Genomic DNA, 20,289 nt, shown 5'->3' with positions numbered 1-20,289 from the left:
CAGGGCCTGTTACGGATGCGGTTCGAAGGACCACTTCATTAGAGATTGCACGGAGCTGGATGAGAAGAATAAGATTCAAGGTGCAAGACCTAGTGGAGTGACATCTAGAGGTAGACCACCGAGATTTTTAGGAGGCAGGGGTGGTAGTCAGAGGCAGCAGGGGTGGTAGTCAGAGGGGGGCCTCTGATACGGCCGATCGCGCCGAGAACCGTACTCCTGCTAGAGCATATGCCATTCGCGCACGAGAGGAGGCATCCTCCCCCGACGTCATCACTTGTACTTTCACTCTCTTTGATACTAATGTGATTGCATTGATTGACCCTGGCTCTACTCATTCATATGTATGCGAAACCTTAGCATCCAGTAAGACTCTACCTGTTGAGTCTACTGAGCTAGTAATTCGAGTGTCAAACCCTTTGGGTCAATGCGTACTTGTTGATAAAGTGTGTAAGAGATGCCCTCTAATAATCCGAGAATCCTGTTTTCCGGCCGATTTGATGCTTTTGCCGTTCGACGAGTTTGATGTTATTCTTGGTTTGGATTGGTTAACCGCGCATGATGCGGTTGTGAATTGCAAAAGCAAGACTATCGATTTGAGGTGCGCAAATAACTAAATAATCCGAGTTGAGTCTGCGGACTTAAGGGGGTTGCCAGCTGTAATATCAGCGATGTTGGCCCAGAAATATGTAAGGAAAGGGTGCGAAGCATACCTCGCGTATGTACTTGATGACAATGAGTTAGAAAAGAAACCCGAATCGGTGCCGGTGGTTTGTGAATACCCGGATGTTTTTCCTGAAGAGTTACCGGGTTTGCCACCTGTTCGGGAGGTAGAGTTTGGTATTGAGCTTGTACCTGGAACTACGCCAATTTTGATCGCTTCGTATCGTATGGCACTAACCGAGTTAAAAGAGTTGAAAGCTCAGTTGCAAGAATTGACGGATAGAGGTTTCGCTCGACCGAGGTTCTCACCTTGGGGTGCACCAGTATTGTTCGTGAAAAAGAAGGACGGAACCATGAGGTTGTGCATTGATTATCGTCAACTGAATAAAGTGACGATAAAGAATAAGTATCCGTTACCGCGTATTGATGATCTGTTCGATCAATTAAAGGGAGCATCGGTGTTTTCAAAGATAGATTTGAGATCGGGTTATTATCAGTTGCGGATTCGAGATTCGGACGTACCCAAAACTGCTTTCAGAACGAGGTACGGTCACTACGAGTTCTTAGTGATGCCGTTTGGGCTCACTAATGCCCCTGCGGTGTTTATGGATTTGATGAATCGGATCTTCAGGCCGTATTTGGATCGGTTCGTAGTTGTGTTTATTGATGACATCTTGGTCTATTCAAGAGATGAGACCGAACATGCTGAGCATCTGAGGCAAGTGTTGCAAATTTTGCGGGATAAGCAGTTATATGCTAAGTTCAGTAAGTGTGAGTTCTGGTTAAGAGAGGTTAGCTTCTTGGGTCATGTGGTATCCGCATCGGGTATTCGAGTTGACCCGAGCAAAATTTCAGCCATACTTAACTGGAAGCCTCCGAGAAATGTTACCGAAGTCTGGAGCTTTCTAGGGCTCGCCGGTTATTACCGACGATTTGTCAAAGGTTTCTCGATGATAGCCACACCAATGACGAAGCTACTTCAGAAGGATGTTAAGTTCGAATGGACGGAGAAATGTCAGAAAAGCTTCGATCAACTGAAAACTCATCTGACTGAAGCTCCAATTTTGGTGCAACCCGAATCGGGTAAAGAGTTTGTCATTTATAGTGACGCATCCCTACTTGGGTTGGGTTGCATATTGATGCAAGAAGGTCGAGTTGTGGCCTATGCGTCGAGACAATTGAAGCCACACGAGAGAAATTATCCGGCCCATGATCTCGAACTAGCCGCCATTGTGTTTGCATTGAAAATATGGCGACATTATTTGTTTGGCGAGAAGTGCCATGTGTTTTCGGATCACAAAAGTCTCAAATATTTGATGACTCAACGAGACTTGAATCTGCGACAAAGACGTTGGCTTGAGTTGTTGAAAGATTACGAGCTTGTCATTGATTACCACCCGGGAAAGGCTAATGTGGTTGCAGATGCCTTAAGCCGGAAATCACTGTTTGCTTTGCGAGCGATGAATGTACACTTGTCTGTTCTACCTGACAATGTGTTAGTAGCTGAATTAAAAGCCAAACCATTATTGACTCATCAAATTCGTGAAGCTCAGAAAGTCGATGAGGAATTGGTTGCAAAACGAGCTGAGTGTGTTCCGAACAAGGAATCGGAGTTTCAGATTGATGATGATGGTTGTTTGAGGTTTAGAAGTCGTTTGTGTGTTCCAAGGAATTCAGAACTCATTCCGATGATTCTGAACGAAGCCCATTGTAGCCGAATGTCAATTCACCCGGGGAGTACGAAAATGTACAACGACTTGAAATGTCGGTTTTGGTGGCATGGTATGAAACGAGACATCTCCGACTTTGTTTCGAGATGTTTAATATGTCAACAAGTGAAAGCGGAACATCAAGTGCCTTCAGGGTTACTTCAGCCGATCATGATACCCGAGTGGAAATGGGATCGAGTCACAATGGACTTTGTATCCGGACTGCCATTGTCAGCAAGTAAGAAGGATACGATTTGGGTTGTTGGTGATAGACTGACTAAGTCGGCTCACTTTATTCCCGTGCGTACGGATTTTTCATTGGATAGACTAGCTGAATTGTACGTTTCTCAGATTGTGAGATTACACGGGGTACCTATTTCTATCGTGTCGGATAGAGATCCGAGATTCACCTCACGATTTTGGAAGAAATTGCAAGAAGCTTTGGGTACCAAGCTGCATTTTAGCACCACTTTTCATCCCCAAACCGATGGTCAATCCGAGCGGATAATTCAGATACTTGAGGATATGTTGAGATGTTGCATCCTCGAGTTTAGTGGTTCATGGGAACGGTATTTACCCTTGATCGAATTCGCTTATAACAATAGTTTCCAATCAAGTATTAAGATGGCACCTTACGAGGCTTTGTACGGTCGTAAATGCCGTACGCCATTGTTTTGGACCGAGCTCGGTGAAAGTAAAATTTTCGGAGTTGATTTGATTAAAGATGCCGAACAGAAAGTAAAGGTAATCCGTGAAAGTCTGAAGGTAGCCACAGATCGTCAAAAATCGTATGCGGATCTGAAACAGAAGGACATTGAATATCAGGTGGGAGATAAAGTGTTCCTTAAAGTTTCGCCTTGGAAAAAGGTACTCAGATTTGGCCGTAAAGGCAAGTTGAGCCCGAGATTCATTGGGCCGTACGAAATCTCCGAACGAGTTGGTCCGGTTGCATATAGATTGATTTTGCCCCCTGAACTTGAAAGGATACACGATGTCTTTCATGTTTCGATGCTTCGACACTATAGATCTGATCCTTCGCACATAATTAGTCTGTCGGAGGTTGAAATTCGAGCCGATATGAGTTATGAAGAAGAGCCGATGTGTATCCTAGCTCGTGAAGTGAAGGAGTTGCGGAACAAAAAGGTTCCGTTAGTAAAGGTGTTATGGCTCAAACACGGGATTGAGGAAGCTACTTGGGAAACCGAGAGTTCGATGAAAGAACGATACCCAAACCTATTTACCGGTAAGCTTTTCGGGGACGAAAATTTCTTAAGTGGGGGAGAGTTGTGACACCCCAAAATTTACCCTAGTCGGGAAGTGGTTTCGGGACCGCTAAACCGCGTCATAAAAATAATTAGCTGTCATATTTGATGCTTATTATATGTATATATGCATGTGTGAAAATTCCATGTTTGAATTTTTTTTAATTGAAGGTGAATTTTAGTAAATAGGACCTATGTGAGAAAATCTGGAAATGTGATTGGTTAAATTACAAGGACCTATTAAAGCATGTGGTGAGAATAATGGCTTTGCATGTCAAATACCCCTTCTTTTATACATAGTGGCCGGCCATGATGGAGCATATATTAGAATAGGTGGTAAGTTTCCATGAAGTGGTCATTATTTTATGTAAAGGAAAGGAAATAATAAAAAGAAATACTAAGGATAATAAAAGAAGTAACAAAAAAACAAAAGGGGGTCATTACCTTGTTCTTCTTAGCCGTACAAGAACAAGAAAAAGGAGGGGGGGAGCAAAGGCATTCGGCCTTTTGAATAAAGAGGAGGTTAGTAAATTTTGTTAATTTTTCTTTTGAAATAATAGTTGTTTGGGTTAATCATCACGTTTTTCTTACCTAGCCATACTAAAATTTCGAATTTAGAGTGTTGGATGGAGCTTTCGGTTATGGTATGTGTGAGAAGAACTTGATTTTTTCTTACCTTTAAGTTTTGATGGATAAAGAAACAAAAGGTTGTTGATGAAAGAAATTAATGTGTTAAGAGATTATATGAAACTTATTCATGTTTATATATGTTATATGCATTGAAAATGGTTGATGATTTTGGAGGTGATTAGCTTGAATCGGCCATGGTATATCCATAAACACGATCTATGCTTGTTATGTTACTCATGGTTAAAACAATTCGGCTATGACATTCGGCCATGGATGGTTGTATTTCTTTGATGTCGTTTTTGATGCTTTAGGGTATTGAGGGTTGATTATAGATGAGGTGAGTTTCTTGATTTAAAATTTGATGGATGTTAAGCTAGTTAGGCAACCAAAGGTTCAATATTTTTGTTATGTGGTCATATGTGCATTTCGGCCATGGTCTTTGCTTGAATATGAGATTTGTAATGTGATTTTCCTAGATTGTCTATGAATTTTTGGTTGTTGATTTCATGGTAATGGTATATTGAATCCATGACTTGAATCCATGAAAATTTAGTAAGGTTGCATTCGGCAACTTGCTTGGAATTAAAAAATTGATGTCTAAGCTTAGGTGATTTCGATGATGATATATATATATTCATAAGTATATTTAGTTGATTCGGCTTTGGTAGTTGCATGAGGTTATTAGCCGAATATACTAACATACATATACATGTGAAATTGGATTGTAAATATTTAGCAAGGTGGTTAAACTAGTTAAATTATTGATTTAGCTCAAGGAGTTAAAGGAGGTGAATCGAGCAAAGGCAAAGAAAAGGTTATCGAGTAGCCGAGTTGGAACCGTCTTACCCAACACGAGGTAAGTCATTAAGCATGTAGTTGGTATTATTTCAATGGTCATAATGTTATGTATTGATGCTGAATGGAATGAATAAATATACATATATATATATATGCATGTACGTATGTGATGATGAAATTGTTGAATGAAAGAAAAGAGGTAAGATGTACTGAGTTGTTGATCTCGGCACTAAACGTGCGGGATAACCATTTATGACCATGAGATTGGCGCTAAGTGCGCGGGATTAAATTGTACAGCACTAAGTGTGCGAAATGAATATGATGCACTAAGTGTGCGAATTGACCATGCGGCACTAAGTGTGCGAGTTTGACTATGTAGCACTAAGTGTGCGATTTGATTACGTAGCACTAAGTGTGCGAGTTGATTATGTAGCACTGAGTGTGCGGGCTCAATATACATTCGTGAATCATTATGGACACTATGTGTGCGACACTATTGAGTCGATCGCGGACAGCGGATCGGGTAAGTGTCTTGAGTACATGGCTAATAGGTGCTATGCTTATACTTGGTGTTGAGCTCGGTAAGTTGAACCTATATGACAACTATACTTGAAGTCACGTACATAAAATTTATCGTAGGATGGGTGAAAGGCCGTTTAGTCGTTTGATTGTAACGAAAATAAATTGATTTATGTAAATGCTTCAATGTCCTATTGATGAGTATATGGATTGTGAATGCATGAATTGATATGAAATTGAATCGATAGGTTGGAGGAACTATGGTATGGTTCGGTATGGATGGAGTAAATTGTCTCGTTCCATTTTGTTTCCTCTTGTGATAATGTTATTGATTGATGGTAGTGCATTGCTTATGACTTACTGAGTTATAAACTCACTCGATGTTTCCTTGTCACCCATTATAGGTTGCTTGGACTCATCTATTTTTTTTGCGGGGTCGGGCCGTCATCGAAGTCATCACACCGGATAGCAAGTTTTGGTACTTTCTTCTTAGTTGGCTTAGAAGAACATTTTGGCATGTATAAGCTATTACGTTGTGTTTGAATTTTGGCATGTAAACTTTAAGCCATGCGAAAATGGCACGAATGTTCGATTGAGTTGGATCAAGGGTAGGCATGAGATGGACTCAGTTACTTTCGTAACAGATGCTGGCAGCAGCAGTGTCATGAGATTGAAAAATCACTAAAAATAGTAGGAGTTGAATTAATTGATGAATAAATTATGTAATCGAAGCTCGATGAGTCTGCTTTCATGAGGAAGTAACGAAAAGATCATATGGGCAGTATATTAAGAGAAAATCAGATTATAGTGGGACAGGGCCAGAACGGTTTCTGGATTCCCTGCTCTGACTTTGGAAATTCATTACAAATTAACCAGAGATAATTAGGGGTCGTACCATATATGTACAGATTCCTCTCTGAGTCTAGTTTTCATAGAAACAAACGGCATCAGTATTGAAGCCCCTTGTAGGGAGATATCCAAGTCGTAATGGGAAAAGGTCAGTGTAGTCGATCCCTGCAACTTGGGAGAATTTGACTAATAAACTGTACTAATTGGCCCAACCAAAAATTCTAGAAAACAATACATAGATGGGCACATGAGTCTAGTTTCGGGGAAAAATTACGAAACTGATTTTCGAGTTACGAAACTCAAGATATGATTTTTAAAACGACTAGTACACAGATTGGGCCGTGTCTGGAAAATAAATTTTGTAAGGGGTTAAAGTCAGTTAACACCTCGTGTTCGACTTCGGTATCGGTCTCGGGTTCGGGGTGTTACACTTGAACTTTGACTAACTGACCAATTTATAAAATATATTAAATCACGATTCACTATTATACTCTATGTAACTCATAAATATTAATTAACTACATCTATGGACTCTCTCATCAGAACTATGGTCTTGAAACTACTATTTCTAACACCATTAAAATATAGGTTGCTACACATAATTCTAGGCTTGAATATCAAGAAAATTACGAGAAAATTTATAGAATGACTTGGATAAAAAATTTCATCAAATAAAATTTGACATTGAAGATGGAAACATGTTAAAAGAATCGTAAAAGTGAAAATATGAAAAAAATGACCAAATTACAAAATTTAGAAAGTATAAGGAAAAATGTGAAAAATCACCTAAATATGAAAAAAATATGAATTATTGTGGATTATTTAACATGAAATGGATTAGAATGTGATTTGGTGTGATGAAAATCACTTTTGGGATTGAATTGAAAATTTTTAATAGTTAAGGACTAAATTATAATTTTCTAATTTTATCGTGAATAGAGCCAAAATGCGATCTTCATTACTCATGAATTGATAATAAATATTTATGATGAATTATGAACTAAAATGATCTAAGTATATAATTTTGAGAAGAATCTCTAAAAAGGGCACAACGGAGAAAAATGGTAGTAAAATGGTAATTTGGTCCATTCCAGAGACTTTTATGATAAAGTAATATTAAATATGATCTTTGATATTCATAATTATTTTGAATTGTTCGAAACTTATTTTAAAGAAACAAGCCTTAAAGTGACATAAATAGACTTTAAATGGATGGGCTTGGGCCTTGAGCCCATTTGTTGACAAATTTAAATGGGGAATGAAACCCCTGTCAACTTATTTCTCTTCCTCTTTAGTTGAAAGCAAGCTCCCATTGCTTCCATTTTCCTCCTTTTTATTTTGCTTATTTCTTTAATTTCTTCCAAAATTTCGATTACCCACCCTAAGATTTTGTTAAAATCTTCATGTAAAAAACCTCCTATGCTCATTTCTTCCATCAATTTCATCATTCCCAACTTAGGGTTTATGAAGCTTTTGTGAGAGAAGATGAAGCTAGTGTGAGAAAGCTTCAAAAAGGTAAGAAATAGTTTCCTACACCTCCATTACTTTGATATTTGTTGAGAAATGATATGAAAAAAACTTACAAAAGAATTTATGTTAACATTTTGTATGTTTTTTATTGTATAGAAATGGGGAAATGTTGGTTCATGGATTTCCAAGCTTAATTGACGAGGAAATGTTGTTCGTGGGAACTTGATTAAGTGTTAGGAAGCATCCATCAAGGTAAGTATCATATATACTCATATTTCTCTTAAGTTAGTAAACTTAGGGTTTATATAATTAATATTATAATTAAGTGGTTAATGGTGCTAATATTAGTATGAAATTTTGTGACATTATGATAATTGAAATTATGACATAAGAATTTTGGGGTGCCATGGAAGTATAGGTGGACACATATAAACCATGTCACTATTATGAAAAGATTAGATAATGCCACTATGGCAAAAAAGAAATGTCAAAGTGCAAAGTCTTGCCTTAAGTTGACAAGTATCGATACAAGCTTAAAATGCCAAAATGATTGTAAGATTTATGGAAATATTTTGTAAATACTTATCTTATGTTTAATTGACTTTATTGAAAATACATTGAGTATAATATTGTAAATTTATATTTGTATGTTTGAAAAATATGGTTTTGAACAAGTAAGTAAAGTTCACCTATGTTAAATGATGCTAGAATTCTTATTATTGGCATGAAAATGACTTCAACGAAGAACCATGTAAGATGTATCCTTATGGAGATAAAAAGGAAAGCTTTGAAATCTTTTGTAGTGGCATAATCCCATGGTTTAAATTATTGATTTATAATATAGTTTTTCACACCATGAATACTGACACATAACCATAATTTGATTTGCGACATGATTTTATTGATATTTTGAAAACCTTGAACAGGGCCCTAGTAGCTTAGATAAATAGTTAGGATACTATTGGTATGCCAATAGAGGATTTCTATTTGTACTATGGTACTCCTGTTACTAGCACTTCAATGCTCCTATTTTTGGCACCACCCCTCATCCATGTTCATAGCTGGATTATGGTTACGGGGATTCTACCACACATAACATAACAAAATCATTCTACACCAATGTAAAATTTATCTAAACAATACTTAGTCATCAAACACATGATCAAAAATATGTTATTCTTATGTTATTAGGGTTAAATTGAGGTTATGGAATCCCTAAAACAATTTTAAACAAAACAAGGACTTAATTGAAACATTTCAGAAAAAGAAGTAAAAAATACAAAGCAGGGATCACACGGCTGTGTGACAGGCTGAGGCCATGTAATTATCTATATCCGTGTATACTAATTGGCACCTAAATCACACAGACCACATGGCTGTGCCATATGCCTGTGTATGGCACAAGGCTATGTGTCAGGTCCTGTATTAGTCCGTGTGCACCTAAAATTCTCTTTTTCAACAAGTTAACTATTCCTAGTTCACTTAAGGCACAAGCTACTTCATACCGTCATTCAAACCTGTTCAAAAATAATCATAACATACCCAAAAAAACAATTAATTCATTCATCCTATGTGCCTAACCAATGTGCCACAATTGACACCTTAATTCAAAAAATTACAATTCAACATTCATCACCATTTAAGAATTATTCACATACCATACACAATTGCACAAATTCAACTTCACATGCCAAAAAAAATATTAGGCAAATTTAGCTAAATGACCTAATCATATTGTCATTGCATCTCAAAACATATAATCAACTAGAACTTATCATTACATACCATTTTAACCACAACTTATATTTACACACTTACAATCAAAATGCCTATTTACATATCACTTATACTGTAACGTCCTCCTACCCGAGACCGTTGCCTGAGTCGAACACGAGGTGTTAATGGACTTAATTCGTTAATTAAACAGCTCAAACAATTTATTTTAGAATTTCCAGACAAGCTAGCTAACTGCATCACAGTCGCTAAAAAACTCGAGTTACGAAACTTGAAATCCAATTCCGTAAATTTTCCCTGAAAATATACTCATATATCTACTTACTAAAATTTTTTCTAGAATTTTTAGTTGGGCCAATTAGTACAGTTTATTAGTTAAATTCTCCCCTGTTTTAGGGTTCGACTACTCTGACCCCTGTGTATTACGAATCAGATATCTCCATGTATAGAGTTACAATGACTATGCCGTTTGTTTCTAATAAAACTAGGATCAATAAGGATTTCATACATGTAAGGTAAAACTCCTAATTGTTTTTTTTTACAATTTATGGTAAATTTTTAAATTTAGAATAGGGGATTCAGAAATTGCTCTGACCCTATTTCACCAAAACGTAAATATTTCATAAAATAAAACTCTTTTACCTATTTTGTTTCTTCCACATGAAAATAGATTCATTAAGCTTAAATTCCATATTTTATTCATTATCTAATTCTATATCTACTATTTTTAGTGATTTTTCAAACTCACGTCACTGCTGCTATGTGATTCTGTTTTATATCCAATTTCACCATTTTATGGATTTGCATAGATTAGTTAACACATAAAGCATACGTGTTATCAAATATAATCTTGATTAGCCACTCTAATAGCTAATAATTCTAAAACATTGCCATGCCATACATGAGCTATATCATAAGATTATATACACAAAACGATTATAATGCTATACATGCCATATTCCCAAAATATGCAAGCCACCATGCCGAGATGGTCCGTTGATAGTGTGAGCGTGCCTCCGACCGTCCTGATCTCCAAACCGGCTTGTCAAAACTACAAGGAATGGAAGGGAGGGAGTAAGCATAAATGCTTAGTAAGTTCACATGCAAATAAAAAATAACTTAACAAAGCAATTATACCAACCAACATTAGCATAATATCACCAAAACATATATCACATTTCTATTCATCATTCATCGTCTTACTACATTATTGTTGTCGTATCAAGTCTCAACCCGAGGGTTAAGTACATACCTGTCCTAAGTGCCCATTCCACAACACTTACCAATACGTCACTTGCATCTTGAGTATTCTTCCATTTCACTAGAATTTTACCCGTTGAACACATCGGAATATAACTCGGATACATGGAAAGTTTGCACATAAGTGCCACATATGTAGCCAAGCTACCATGTAAACCGCCCATAAGCGAACTCGGACTCAACTCAATGAGCTCGGGTGTTCGTATCCATAAGTGAACTCGGACTCAGCTCAACGAGTTCGGATGCCTAGTTACATCTCACGAACTCGGACTCAACTCAACGAGTTCGGATGTTCGCATCCATAAGTGAACTCGGACTCTACTCAATGAGTTCGAATGCCCAAATATCTGAATCTATTCCTAAGGTTCAACGGGACTTTCCTCGTTCATATTCTTAAGGTTCAATGGGACTTTCCTCGTTCATACTCTTTTACCATTCTCCTTGGAATACCAAATTCTCCTTGGAATACCAATGACGATACTTCGGTAGTCTTTCACATTTTTCACATAATTCACAAAATTTTTGCATGTTGTCCAACAATGACCAAAAAGCATAGAATTGCATGATAACAATCATAATATCGTATAAATAGCATTAAATGATTTAAAATAACAGTTATATTACAATATTTACATATGAACCTACCTCGATACAAAATGAGAATAGTCGAGCCTATTCCTCGTAAACTTTATTTTTCCTTCAATCTCGACTCAAATATCTTTTCTCTTGATCTATAATACCAAATTAATTTATTTAATACACACATTCATCAAAACAACCCTTAATACGAACTTTGGTAAAATTACCATTTTGCCCCTAAACTTTCACATATTTACACTTTTTCCCCAAGGCTCGTAAATTAAACCTCATCCTATTTTCTTATATTTTATGACATGCTGATCATTTTTCCCTTCTATAGAAACATCAAATTCACACTCTAACATGTACTTATGAATATTAGGTATTTTTACCGATTATGTCATTTTACTCATTTTTACGGAAAATCACTTAGCAAAAGTTGTTTAACACAATATCAAACTTCATATTCTACCATAAAACATCAAAATTCATACATATCATCCATGGGTAAAATTTTAAATATAAACCCTAGCTCAAAATATTGGTAGAAATAGTTAAACCGAGCTACGAGGATTTCAAAAATGTAAAGAACATTAAAAACGAGCATAGAAATCACATACAATCAAGGCTTAAAAGTGTTGAAACCCTAACTATGGTGGAGAGAAAAATTTGGCAGCAACTTATGGAGAAGATGATCATTTTTTTGTTATTTTTCCCATTTTATTTCATTTAATATTCAAATGACCAAAATGCCCTTCCTTACTAAACTTTCAAAAATTCCATTCATGTCCAATTTTTGTCCATAAACTTAGAAATTGGTCAAATTGTTATTTAAGACCTCCTAATTAATATTTCAAATCAATTTCATGCTAGAAACTTCTAGAATGCAAGTTTTGTAACTTATTCAATTTAGTCCCTAACTTCAAATTAAGCACTTTATGCATAGAATTTCTTCACGAAATTTTCACACAATCATGCAATCATATCATAGACCTAAAAATAATCATAAAATAATTATTTCTATCTCAGATTTGTTGTCCCGAAACCACTATTCCGATTAGGCCCTAATTCGGGATATCACATATACCATATCAAAAAATGATAAAAAATCTACCGAGTCATTGAACAAGTAGTGTGAGCTTCAACTTGAATTCTAACTGACTACAAAACTTTTGAAGATTGGAATGACAAAAATGTTCAAGTGTACACAATCGCAGTAAGTAATAAAGTGACAAGTAAATGTCGAGTTATCGTACCCACAGGGACTGTGAAAAAAAATTATTTATGAATGCAATTTTAAAAACACTTTAGTGAAGAAAAATATTTTGATTTGAGGAGGTTATTAGAAACTAGGATTTTAACTAAGTAAAATAAATAAAAATAAAATAAAGTTCCAATGCACGATTTCAAAAGATGATTTTAATCAAGATGGCATAGTCGTGTTAGATTAATTACATTTCTTAACTTAGAATTACTAAACTCATGTTTACTTTGTTACGAATAAATTCATGGCAACTCGGTAATTTGCTAACTTATGAACATACTTACTTACCAAAATCAATTAATCTCTTGACTATATCTCTAAGTCAATTCAATCGATTAAATAAATTTTAATAAGCAAATGTGTTAATGCACATACATACTTATGAAACTAAAATAATCTCTTGTACATATCTCTATGCCAATTCAAACAATTAATTCAATCTAATAAGCACATAAAAGATTACATGAGCTAACAATGTATTTCTACCTTGACACAGTTTAATCACAATAATCTTGCAAGTTATGGAAGGCTAATGTATCGTTAGATACCATTGCTAATTTAACCCTCAGCTACCTTAGATGATTAAACATGCACTGATTAAGTATCGTGTCAATTAATTACAATTTCAATCTATTTAAATAATTAATTCATTAGTTACCTTACAATTGTAATGCAAGAATAACTTAGTCATGGTTTTACTTAATCAAACATCTTACTGAGGCCTATAACAACACAAACACAATTTTAATAAATTAAGTAGATGAAATGCAATCAACCTAACAAGAAATAAATTTAAGCCATATTAATTAAATTAAACATATCAACATCACAAAGATTCATAGACATGTTCATCATAACAACAACAAAATTAAAAGGATAGGGAACAAGAATCAAATCCGGTGATCCTTCGAGGCTTGACTAGTTTGCTCCGCTCCTCCTTCTCCGCTTGTTCTTGTTGAACCGAGGCCCCCATGAACACTTGAATGCTACTCCAAATGGTGGATGAATGACTCTTTTTTGAGAGATGAAATCGGCAAGGGAATGAAGAATAATGAAAGGGAAATGAAGAAAGAAAAATGAGAGAGAAGTGAAGATATGAGAAGAGTTAAGATGTCTTTGAAGTGAGCAGGAAAGGGGGGTATTTATAGGTTGGGATGGCTGCTAAAATTAGCACAAATCAGCAGCCATAGAGTCCCCCCATGGCCGGCTACACATGTGACAAGTTTGAAGAATTCAAACTTGCTAAGGTAGTGGCAAATCTATAAAGCCACAAATAGTGGAGCGGTTTGAATGCAATTTGAAAGAGCCTTCAATGGCCATTTTGAAAGTTAAATAATCAGCCAAGCAAGCTGATTGGGTCAGCATGTGTTACAGTTTTGGGCTGCACAGTGCTCGGTTGGATCGGTTTTCTCGGTTTAGCTCAATTGGGCCACTTTTCATAATTAATTAATAATAATTTATTTAACCCAAATTAAATTAGATTAAAATCAAAATTAATTATATTATGAATTAATACACATAATTTGGACCATCTTAATTTGCCTTGATGATTCAAAATTGCTTCTCAGTTTTGTGCTTCTAATAGTGTTTGCCGAGCCGTTTTTCGCCCTTTGTGATAATCTATCGAAAAAGATCAAAATTAATCAAAATTTATTATCAAATTAAGTAAAATTCAACATGTTAATAATTTAATTACAATTTAATTACTTTATAATAATTAAATATTTTTTGACAAGAATTTTACTGGAACTGCATGAATTTGAGTTAAAAAAGGCATGAAAAAGTGTGTATATTTTCATGTTTCCAATGATCTAAAAGAAATAAAACAAAATAAAAGTAAGAAACACAATTCTTAGTAAATTTGTACATACATTTAGCATAACTTACTCGAGTCTAATATACATATGCATTGAACATACAATTTATACATTTAAGAAACATGGTGATCATGGATGGCCTATTCAAACCACAATCCAAGAAGGTTAGTTCCTTCACATAACATGAATAAAACATTGCCATGCATATGAACTATATGCAAATAAAAATACTTGGTACATAAATCACCACTCACTTGTAGCAAATTATACAATCATCTCCAATTCAAATAACTATTTTCCATTTCATATATCCATTTGCCACCAAATGAACCATAGTGAAAAAACATTGGATACAAGGATAACAATGCTCACACGAGCTGTTAAAAATGGGCCTGTGCACACGAGATGTGAAGAATCCACAATAAATATAGGATCTTAGCCATCGGTAGGACATCCAAAACCAACGCCCGAAACGGTAACAACCCTAATGACATGTCATTTGTATGCTAGCCATTCACAAAGTTCATAAGGACCTCGATTCATAACCATATTTTAACATTATCACCTTCACATGAATACAACAAATGTAATTTCCACTTTCAATCACGTACCTCAATTATAATATCATTACATATTGATCCATACAATGATTAAAATTATTATACAAAGTAATTGAATCACAGACATACTCAAACATATTAAAAAAATACAACCATTCAACTAGTTTATACACTATACAAACTTACCTAAACTGAATCAGCAGCAAATACGACACCAGAGACTATTCAGTAATTTTTCCTTTACTGCGTTTGTTTACCGGTTGATCCGTTTCTTGATCTATATGATAATTTAATTCAATTAACCATTAAAATACATTGAAACATTTAAACTCATGCATATTACCCCTTTATAAATGTTTTACAAATTTGCCCTAAAATTTTTCCTTTTATTCAATTTACTCCCTAAAACTGAAACTCACATATTTTCACAATTAAACCAACAAACTTAGTGTCAAATTCAAAATAGTCCCTTAACAACCCATAAGTAACTATATTTCATAATAATTCCTTTTAAATTAAATATTTAATCAAATTTGTCCCTAAGCTCAAAACTAACTAAAAATTACTTTACAAAGTAGTCATATTTTAACACCAAGCTTGTAATCTACCAACCAACCTCAAGTACACTTAAAAAACCATTAATTGCAAGTCCCAAAACCTTTAACAATAGTCATTGGGTTAGCTAGATTAAGCTACAACGATCTCAAAAACATAAAATTTACTAAAAACGAAATCAAAATTAATTTACACTAAAGATGAATTCTTGGCTGAAACTTCTAAGGTTTTCCAATGGTGGTTTTAGTTGATAAAATGCAAATGGAGAAGATGAAAGCTTGTTTTCCTATTTTTATTTTAATTCTATTTACTTATTTACCAATTTACGCTTGTAATTTAATTAAAATTTTAATAAAAACTTGCAAAAACCTTCCACCTACATTCAAAATATGGCTATTTTCCATTTAAAGCGATCTAATCATGCTTAAGTAGTCATTTAGAACCATTATATTTATAGTGATTAGCTTTTTAGCTTTTACGATTTACTCCTTTTTACTATATTAACCACCAAACATCAAAATCACTGTATGACACTTTAATAGACTCGTAAATTTCAGAAAAATAATATTTACTATTTCACTAGTCAGAATTGTGGTCTCGAAGCCATCGTTTTTGACACCACTAAAAAACTGGTTGTTGCAACTCTCCTCTAAAGGAGTTGATGTCGTTGAAAATCTTACCAGAGAAAAGGATCAGGTATTACAATTTCATAGATTCTTCCAGTAGCCAGGTAGCTTCCTTGATATCATTACACTATCAAATAACATTTACTAAAGCTATACGTTGTTTCTAATTTCTTTGATTTCCCAAGCCAGAGCTTTAATCCATTCCTCATTATACGTCACATTAGACTATATCTCTATATCAATTGGAGAGATCACGTGGGAGGGATCAGATCTGTATCGTCTCAACATCGATATGTGAAAACTTTATGAATCTTTTCTAGTTTTGACAGCAAAGCTAAACGAAAAGCTATTGACCCTATTCCCTTGAAAATCTCATACGAATCGATGAATCGTGGACTAAGTTTCCCTTTTTGGCCAAAATAGAGAACTTTCTTCTAGAGAGATACCTTCAGGAACACTTTCTCACTAACCTTAAATTAAATGTCTTTTCTTTTCAGATTGGCGTATGATTTTTGAAGGTCAAAAGCAGCTTTCTAACAATCTCGTATAACCTTAAATTTTTCTTTGATTTCACAGATCAAGTCTGTACCCAAAATCTTTTTATCACTCAATTCAGTCCAGTACAGTGGAGTTCTATACTTTCGACCATAGAAAGTTTTGTACAAGGTTATTTTAATACTCGATTGGTAACTGTTGTTATAAGCAAATTCAACTAATGGAAGAAAATTTTCCTAGTTCCCTTCAAATTCAAGAATTCAACAATGGAGCATATCCTCGAGTATCTGAATTACTCTCTCAGATTGAACATCGGTTTAAGGATAAAATCCCATGGTAAAATTCAATTTAGTGTCCAGAGCCTTTTGTAAGTTAGCCCAGAATCAAGGGGTAAATCTTGGATCGTGGTCAGAAATAATTTACAATGGTACACAATGCTATTTGACAATCTTAAAGACATACAACTCTGCCAACCTCTCAACTGAATAATCTATGTGTAAAGGGATAAAATGTAACACCCCACTTGGTAAAGCCCTAGTGTCTTGATACTATTTAGGTAAATAAGCCAGAGAGATAAGTTTTGAATAGGTATAGTGTAAACTCTAAATTATATATATTTTATAGCTGTTTATATCACCTTTTTACTTAGATTTTATGTTAATCCCAAGTATTTGGATATTTAATTGGGTGATTTTTGTTCTTATTGAGACAAAGGGCATAATTTTAGTAAAGTATGCAATTTTATGGCTTTATGTATTAAATTTTACATAATTTAAGTATCTTATGTTACATAGCATTTTCTATACTTTAATTGTTGCAGTGAGACCTTGAATTAATAAATGTGGGAGCTTATTCAAATCATATATGGATGGCAAAGACAACAAATTGAGTCAAGAGAAGTTAATTTGATCCAGTCGAAGTTGTCTGGTTGAGAAGAGTAAGTCTGATAGTGATTTGGGTTAAAATTCATCCAAGTACGAGAAAAGTAGTCCAATTTGGCTAAGGCATCAAGAGCAACCCAAATTAGCTTTGAGATAATTAATTTGGATGTCCCTACACTTTTGAAAAAAGAATGATAAATCAACCCTTAATTAATACCTAAGAAACCATCCAACCCCTTGCATGATTCATGCATGAAATCAAGTATGAATCAAACAACCACCAACCTCTTCCTCCACATTTCATGATCGGCCAAGCAAGGGAGCATTTCAAGGTATCTCTATGCTATTCTTAGTAAACTCCCTAGCCATCCCTCTACTATAAATACCATCTCTCATTTCCCATTTCAAGCATCATTCACTCATCCCTCAATTCACAACATTTCTTATCTTTCTTTTCTTTTTTCCACGTATAAGCCTTTCCATTTCCCCATTTCTTTTAGCTAGAATTTTTCCTTTAGGAAAACCACTCGTGGCTAGCCACCTTGTAGAGCATTTTGTGAAGAAGGAATCATGAGAATCAAAGGAAGCCACCACGATCGATCTTTAGAGAATCACCGAAATTATCGAGAGTTTCTTCTTTCCTATTATTTAATTTTTTTCTTTGTTATTCAACATGTTTGCAATTGTTGTGATGTTTTTCCATTGACAATGTTGACTTAATTTTGTTGAGCTAGAATAATTGCAATGACTGGATAAAATTCATTTAATTCATGTTTATATTATTTTTTGCCTTAGTTGTTCATGCTTCCAATTAAAATCATTATATATTTCATGCATTAAAATATGTTTCAATGCGTTAGAATTAGTTTGTCAATCCTAATCAGATGATAAATAATGGACACGATAATTTTTAAGGTGCATGCTTAATTTATATCCTAATTAGAATAAACTAGGGGGTCATAATAGACTAAGAGAACTTATTACCTTGCATAACTTTAGGTTTATGTGATTAAATTGTTTCAAACTTAATCTGTCCTTGTTACTTCACATAAATTCTAAGGAATCCTTAGTTAAATTATAGCATTGGTTTATGCATATTTTTCTAAGGATAAGATTTGGTTGAACTTATTTGAGATTCCCAGTTAATGAATGATTGAGTTGGCATGGAACATTTTCCGAACATTGTTAAAAATGATGAAAATGATTTTAGTCAAATGTTGTAATTGTTCTAGCTTATTCATGTTATTGTTTTTGAACTTATGAAATTGCTACTAAACCATCACTTTGCATTTTATTTCATCTTATTTTCATTTAGGTTAAAATTTGCATTTAGTTAATTAGTTTAATTTAACATCTATCATTTCAAAAAAATTGTGTTTTCTTTACCAACTTGTGAATTAATAATATTACAATTATTTGATTAATAGATACAGTACCTGTGGAGATGATAACTCTTTTACTTACTTATTACTTGATAATGACTGTGTACACTTGCACAAACATATACATTACAATTTTTTGGTGCCATTAGCGGGGATTTTTAATTTAATCATTATTTGTGAAATTATTTCTTACAATTTTGTTTTTTTTCTTATTTAATTAATTTTTTATTTTTATTTTTTTGATTTTCTTCTCAGGTGCTTATGATCATAGATCGAATCATTGATTTACTCCCTATAGACCTTGAAATCGAGTAGACATTTAGACGAAGGAGATGAGAAATACTAGCCCAAAGACAAGTCACGGAGATGGACTTTGAAAGTCAAAATAAAGTTCAAGGAAAAGGAGCCATTAATGCTTGTAATCCAATCCTTATTGTAGATGATAGGGCTCGAGCTATAAGGTAATACGTTATGCCACTTTTTAATAAGTTAAATCCAAGAATTAGGAGATCGGATGTTGAGGCACCGTAGTTTGAATTAAAGCCTGTAATGTTCAAGATGCTTCAAATAGTGGGCCAATTTAGTGGAATGCCTACAGAAGATTCATACCTTCACATTCGACTATGCATGGAGGTGAGTGATTCCTTTAAGGTAGCCGATGTAACTGCTGACACATTGAGATTAAAGTTGTTTTCATACTCGTTGAAAGTCTAGCATGACCATGGCTTGATTTGTTGGCACCACATTCAATTTCAACATGGCAAGAATTAGTTGAACACTTTCTGGTAAAGTATTTCCCACCTAGAAAAAATGCTAAGTTGCGAAATTAGATCATCATTTATCAACAAATGGATGAGAATCCTTATATGGTGCATGGGAAAGATTCAAGAAGTTACTTCGTAGATGCCCTCACCACGAGGTTTCACATTTCATCCAACTGGAGACATTTTATAATGGTTTTAACGCACACACAAGGTTGGTGGTAAATGCTTCTGTGAATGGTGCTCTCCTGTCGAAGTCTTATAATGAGGCTAACGAGATCATCAAGAGAATAGCCAGTAACAACTATCAGTGGCCAACAAATCCAGCAGTTTCAAGAAGACAAGTAGCCAAAATGCATGAAGTAAACACCTTTACTTCACTCTCAGCTTAGATATCTTCTATCTCTTCAATGTTGAAACAGTTTACTACTAATGGTTTAAATCATGTTGCAGCTTAGTCACCAAGTCACTTTGATGT

The 20,289-nt window shown here is 34.6% G+C and overlaps 1 non-coding gene across 1 annotated transcript; it reads right to left on the bottom strand.

Moving 5' to 3' along the window:
* Positions 1-19,866: 19,866 nt before the first annotated feature.
* Positions 19,867-19,971, bottom strand: LOC121208696 (small nucleolar RNA R71). The gene has a single exon (XR_005903827.1). It is a non-coding gene; the product is annotated as a small nucleolar RNA R71 (small nucleolar RNA).
* Positions 19,972-20,289: the final 318 nt, after the last annotated feature.

The sequence above is a fragment of the Gossypium hirsutum genome, chromosome A10 (assembly GCF_007990345.1).
Source record: "Gossypium hirsutum isolate 1008001.06 chromosome A10, Gossypium_hirsutum_v2.1, whole genome shotgun sequence".
Taxonomy (NCBI): Eukaryota; Viridiplantae; Streptophyta; class Magnoliopsida; order Malvales; family Malvaceae; genus Gossypium; species Gossypium hirsutum.
The sequence above is the reverse complement of the archived record's forward strand: the minus strand, read 5'-3'. Positions and strand labels throughout refer to the sequence as shown.